Source organism: Nuphar pumila, chromosome 7 (assembly GCF_984573655.1).
Source record: "Nuphar pumila chromosome 7, dmNupPumi1.hap1.1, whole genome shotgun sequence".
Lineage (NCBI taxonomy): Eukaryota > Viridiplantae > Streptophyta > Magnoliopsida > Nymphaeales > Nymphaeaceae > Nuphar > Nuphar pumila.
This window is the reverse complement of record NC_143255.1, coordinates 9,530,001-9,535,738: the sequence shown is the minus strand read 5'-3', so window position 1 is coordinate 9,535,738 and position 5,738 is coordinate 9,530,001.

Sequence of the window (5,738 nt, the reverse complement as noted above, 5' to 3'; positions counted from 1 at the left end):
GGTGTTCAGCTATGAGACAGTGTGTCTTGAACCACCATCAATTCTGACTTCTTTTCTTTAACCATGTGTTCGTGTTCTATGAATAACTGCAAGGGCAACTCAGTCAAGTTTAAATACTTTGAATTTAATCTCAATGCAGTTGTCCCCATTTTTCACGAATGTGAGAGACTGTTCAGTATGGTGGACACCTACATTCTATCTGGAATTATATTTCTAGCAATGGCTAGGTCTTTAGCCATGACCAACATCCTATTTACATGGTCTACTACACTGTCACTCTCTTTCATCCTATATGAGTTGTATTGTTTGAGTAGTAATTGTATGTGGACTTCGGATGTGGTATCATATTTGGTGGCTATTGCCCTCATCATCTCCTTGACGGTCTTATAATTTTCAAAGACCCTAATCAAATCATCCATGTAGGTGACCATGATGGTTCTCGCCATCGGGTCATCTTTTTGAATTTTTGCGAATTTAGTTATATCATCTTGAGTTGCATCATCATTCAGTTTTTTCATAGACATACTAAAGACATATTTCAGTCCTTCCAGGGTTAAGCTAAGGGGATTTGCCTTTTTCAAACAAGAAAGTTGGTCTCGTTTAGCTTATCGGTTTTTGATAGTTCGGAGGCACAGACACAACTAGCCATTTTATACTAAAATATATTTATTTTATATATTTTATTTATTTATGGCAAGTCAGCACAAAGAGACAATTAGATAAAAAGAAGATTAGGTCAGTCTATACTGAGAACGGGTCTCTAAATGTAAATAGACCTATTTTTAAATCTTAAATGGATTTTTTTTAAAAATGAGTATTTTAAATTAATAAAAATAGATTTTTTTAATTAAAATTAGTTTCAGGTACTAAAAGGGAAATATCATTATTTCTGACAAATTTTCAAAAATTTCAAAGTCGCAGACCTATTTTAGAAAATCTTTTTAAAAAAAGTATGTGAGTTAAACATAAAATGTTTTTAACTTTTTTTTTGAAATATTCAAAACTTCAAGAGGCAGCGGTGTCTTTTTACCCCTCGGGCTATATAAGCCCTGAACCTTTCGAAACAGGTTATTTTTCTGGGTTTTCTCTCTCTTCTTCGGTGGAGCTCCAATGCGGTCGGAAGCGACTGGGGTGTTTTTCGGTCGTTCTCTGGTGGGGATGACCCGACTCTTTGGTTGGGTTTTCTCCTCTTGGTGCAGGCTCTCTCTAACAACAAACCCGCAATTGTTCCACTGTCGGAGCTTCCAGAAATGTCAGAAAAACAGTTTTTCGGTCGTTCACCGACAATGATAACTCAACCTTGTGATTGGGTTTGCTTCTCTTGACGCAGGCTTCCCCTGCACGCAAACCTGAGGCCAAACAGTGGGCCAAAACCAGTTTTCTCGGTAACTTAGGGTTTTGCCCTTTCTTGACTTTCTATTTTATGGTTATGTATTCTGGTGAATGAGTTTTTTTTTTTTCAGAAAGAGAGCAATGGAAAAAATGTTGGAGGGCTTCTGTCCCTGCTTGCTCGGTGCTGTCAGAAAAAATAGCAGTCGATCGATTTTATTCGGCAACAAAAACTGTCTATTTTTTTCTCGGTCTGTCTTCCCCCCCCCCCCTTTTTTTTCTTTTGATTTGCAGAGACGAACATGAAAAAAAAAGGATCGCCTCTTTCGTGAAAAAATCGAGCCTCTATTTGCCCTTTTGGGTTTTCAGAGACAGACAGGGAGGAACAAAAAAAAACTTCTTTCTTGAAGAAGCTGAGCCTCTGTTTGCCCTTTTGGGTTTTCAGAGATAGACATGGAGGAACAAGAAAAAGCTTCTTTCTTGAAGAAGCTGAGCCTCTGTTTGCCCTTTTGGGATTTCAGAGACAAAAAAAATGTAAAAGAGCAGACTTACCTGTTTAATGCTTTTTCTTTTCCCGCAGATTGAAGGCAGCACAACTTGGGGAGCGTCTTCGAACTTGGCTATGATACCACTGTAGAGGCTGGTGCAGCAGAAGCACCTCCAGTAGAGACAACAACAGATCGGGGTTGTAGAGTTACAGTAGAGAGAAGAAAAGGGGAGAAGGAAAAGTCAATATAGACTTTGAGGTTTGCTTCAAAGGCTTCTTTCTTTACAGAGTTTGTTTCTCTGTGTGCCTTTATTTTAGGGGCCGAGTCTCTTGTATTTATAGCCTTCGGTTTTCCTCTCTCGGCTCAACAAGAGATAGATCCTTGAGCAGTTAATACTATATTGGTCTACTCTTTTCCACCAAGGAGCCTGTTACTTTGGCCTTAAGGCAAGGGATGCGCATCTCAAATATGAATCTCATGACATCGTTCAACTTGATGCCTTAAATTGACTTCCCTATTCAGGTGTGTGGAGCCCTTGTGAGCTGGTATTTGGAATGTACTTACACAAAAAAAAGCTTAAATGCGATAAATTTTGAGATGTAAATGCATAATAAGAGTCCCAAGGGGGGTTGCCGTAGTGGGGTGAGGCCTTGACTGCTAGACGGGCAGCCAACGTTCAATTCTTATGGGCATCACCCCTCTGCGCAAGCCAATGCGTAGCATAGGCACCGAGGGCAAGGGTCTTAACCTCGGAGTTTTATGCAGCCAGCACGACAATAGGTATGGCAGGCTGAGCCAGTGCGACCAGGTCATAGTGTCGGCTGCATCATGTTATAAATTAAAAAAATACATAATAAGATGGAGGCCCTTTTATAGTTTTTTTGTTTATTTTCTTTGGAACTTTATTCATATAACTTGCACATGTGGTGGGAGGCCATCTCACAAGTAGTGATGTCGACCTGTCCAACCTTCACGGACCTGGGCGAGCCCCAGGGCTGGCTGCTTCTTTGATATTTGAGGCCACCGCCTAGGGCCTCAAATGAAAAAATATATATAACCCTTATATTTCACATGTTGAGGGTCTCCAATGAAACATGGCAAATGCATGTGCCTCTCATGCTGAGGGCCTCCAATGAAAAAAAAAACTATGGAGATATATGGGCCTCTAATAAAATATGCCTAGGGCCTCAACCTCTCTTGAGCCGCTGCTGGTGAGCCCAGACCCGGATATGCACCCTGGCCCTATAATGATAACATTAACTAGATCCATTAAAATATTACTGTTTGATGTTCTTTGAAGTGCTGGTCTTGATTTGGGTTTGATGCGACCAACCGTATGCAAGACCACACCCTGGCCCTATAATGATAACATTAACTAGATCCATTAAAATTATACTGGTTCTTTATGTTAAAAAAATATGGATCTTAACGTAAAAAAAAACAATGGCAGGCCGTGGGGACTCCCCGGGGCAAGGGTTACCCTCACAGAGTTTCCCGTAGTCAGGACAGTGATCTTAAGTGCGGCAGGCAGAACCAGTACGACTGGATCTTTGATCTTGAGGGTGGTTTCTCTGTGTAAATATCAAGAAAAAAAAAAGGTAGGTAGGTCTAGACAAGAGTTTTGGTATGAAATTTTTAACCAATACACCAAGCTCCGTATGACAATACGTTATGAATCCGATACAAATAGTTCTGCCTTTTAGTTGGGATTGATTCTTGTTTGTATATCTTTATTTTATATTACACCAACTCATTTTGTAGCTGCTGATTTTTGTGAGACACAAATGTCTCAATACTATTTGATCTGATGTTTATGGATGATCCAGAATATTACAATTATTTTAATTTTTGAAATACGGAGATGAGTTCACTTCTATAGTTTGTAACTTTGTACTAGTATTTAACCTCTTTCTTTATTACTAAACCCAGATTCTACCGGATCCAGTAGGGGTTAGGATCAAGTCATACTTTACTCATTGACAATGCTCCTCACAACGGTGTCTTTCCTTTTAATTGGGTAGGCAATGGGTCTACCCATCAGCAATATTATTTGGTTTGAATTGTGGGTGGCAAAATCTGACACGACCGACCAACCCGACCCGCCAACCTGCTTCTTAGCCGGGTTCGGGTTTGGCTTAAACGGGTTCGTGTCATAAACGGGTCTACCAGCCTAACCCGTTTATTAAACGGGTCGGGTTCGTGTTAGGGGTATGCTAACCCGCCAACCAGTCTGACCCATTTAATAAACGGGTTAGGCGGGCGGGTCAACCCGTTTACCCATACCCGACCCGACTTGCTTACTCGAACCCAACCCTCCAACCCGTTTACCCGACCCTGACCCGCCCGCCAAGTTATTACAATGTCAATCCTCAATGATGTCTCCGATTTGTCCCAATTTTTTGATAAATTCTCCAACAGAAAGAAGTCGTAAGAGTCAATAATATACTCAGTATGATTATGAGAATACAGCCTACTCTATGTTCCAATAAAACAACCATACTTTTTAAAACCCTAAATTACACAAAATAAAGAGTAAGGAAAATATTGTTCCAAAACCGAACAATTATCTCATTCCCCAAAAAAAAAAGGTTGCCACAGAACCAGATTTTGGAATGTATATCAGAATTTACAGATAAAAACATACAGATTAACTTATAAACAAACACCCATCATTCCTCGTCATCATTTCTTTTCAGAACACCCAATATGAAATGCACCAACAAGAAGAAGAAACACAAACGGGAATCTGAAAACACCCATTCCCCTTACATAAAAGAAAGCCACAAGATGAGAGAGAGAAGCAAAATGAGTAAAAAGCGACCCAAGAACCTCAGCGAGCGTCTTAATATAGCTATCGATGATCTCGTCCCTGGTGGGGTTTCCCTCGGGAGGCTCCACGATGATGAGCCAGTGCTCGAAATCGCACCCATCCAACAAAATCGTCTCCTTGGGCGACAGATTGCTCCAGTTGGGTGAAGCATCGTTGAGGGACCGGTCGAGAAGCACCGCACGCCCATCACCAGAACCCGCACGATTTTCGGCAGCGCCACAAGAGAATGAAGAGGAAATCCGAAGGGCCACGAACGAGCGACGGTCGAGAAGGAGGATGAGGACCTTCAAGACTTGGTGGCCACGCCGTGACAGGAAGACATAGGAGAAGCAAGCGCCCTCCTGAGAAGATGGGATTTCCCCAAGATCGTCGACGCCATCGCAGATGGGGACGAGAGAGGGAAGAGGAGGAAATGGGTTTGGAGAGGATACCCTAAAACTCTCTTAAACGCGCCAACCCGTTTATTAAACGGGTTAACTGTGTCGTGTCGGGTTACCCGTTTAATAAATGGGTCGGGTTCGTGTTGAGGTATGCTGACCCGCCGCCGATTGCCACCCCTAGTTTGAATAAAAGATCCAATATGCTAATTAGACACCTTACACATGATCCAATTTATGACTACACATGGAACCCAATATGGGTCCTTCATAGTATTGTGTCAGGTGCGGCTTGGCTCATGATCTTACTATGGCAAACTCAAATCTTTTTTATTTGGGATAATCTAAAAGAAAACCACCTCATCACGGTTGCACATTGGCTGACCTCTAGTTGGTAAAACTTTTGAGGACCACCCTGTTCATAGGGAGAAGCAGATCAGGTCATGCTGAACATGACCGTTTTTGCTCATGCTAAAATAGTGGCCGTCTGTTTGCATTTTGGATAAATGCCACGTAGTTTTGTTGACTTTTTAGCTTTTCAAAATACAAATCGGACGGCCAGGATGTTTGGCATGAGCAAAAATGCTCATGTTCAGCATGACCTGCTCTGCTTCCTCGTCAGGAAGTGCACCCAGCTTTGACCTTGCTTCAATGTATGCCACTTCAGGGTTTAAAACTTGAGACATCCACATCCCGTCCAGTTGGTTGGTGACA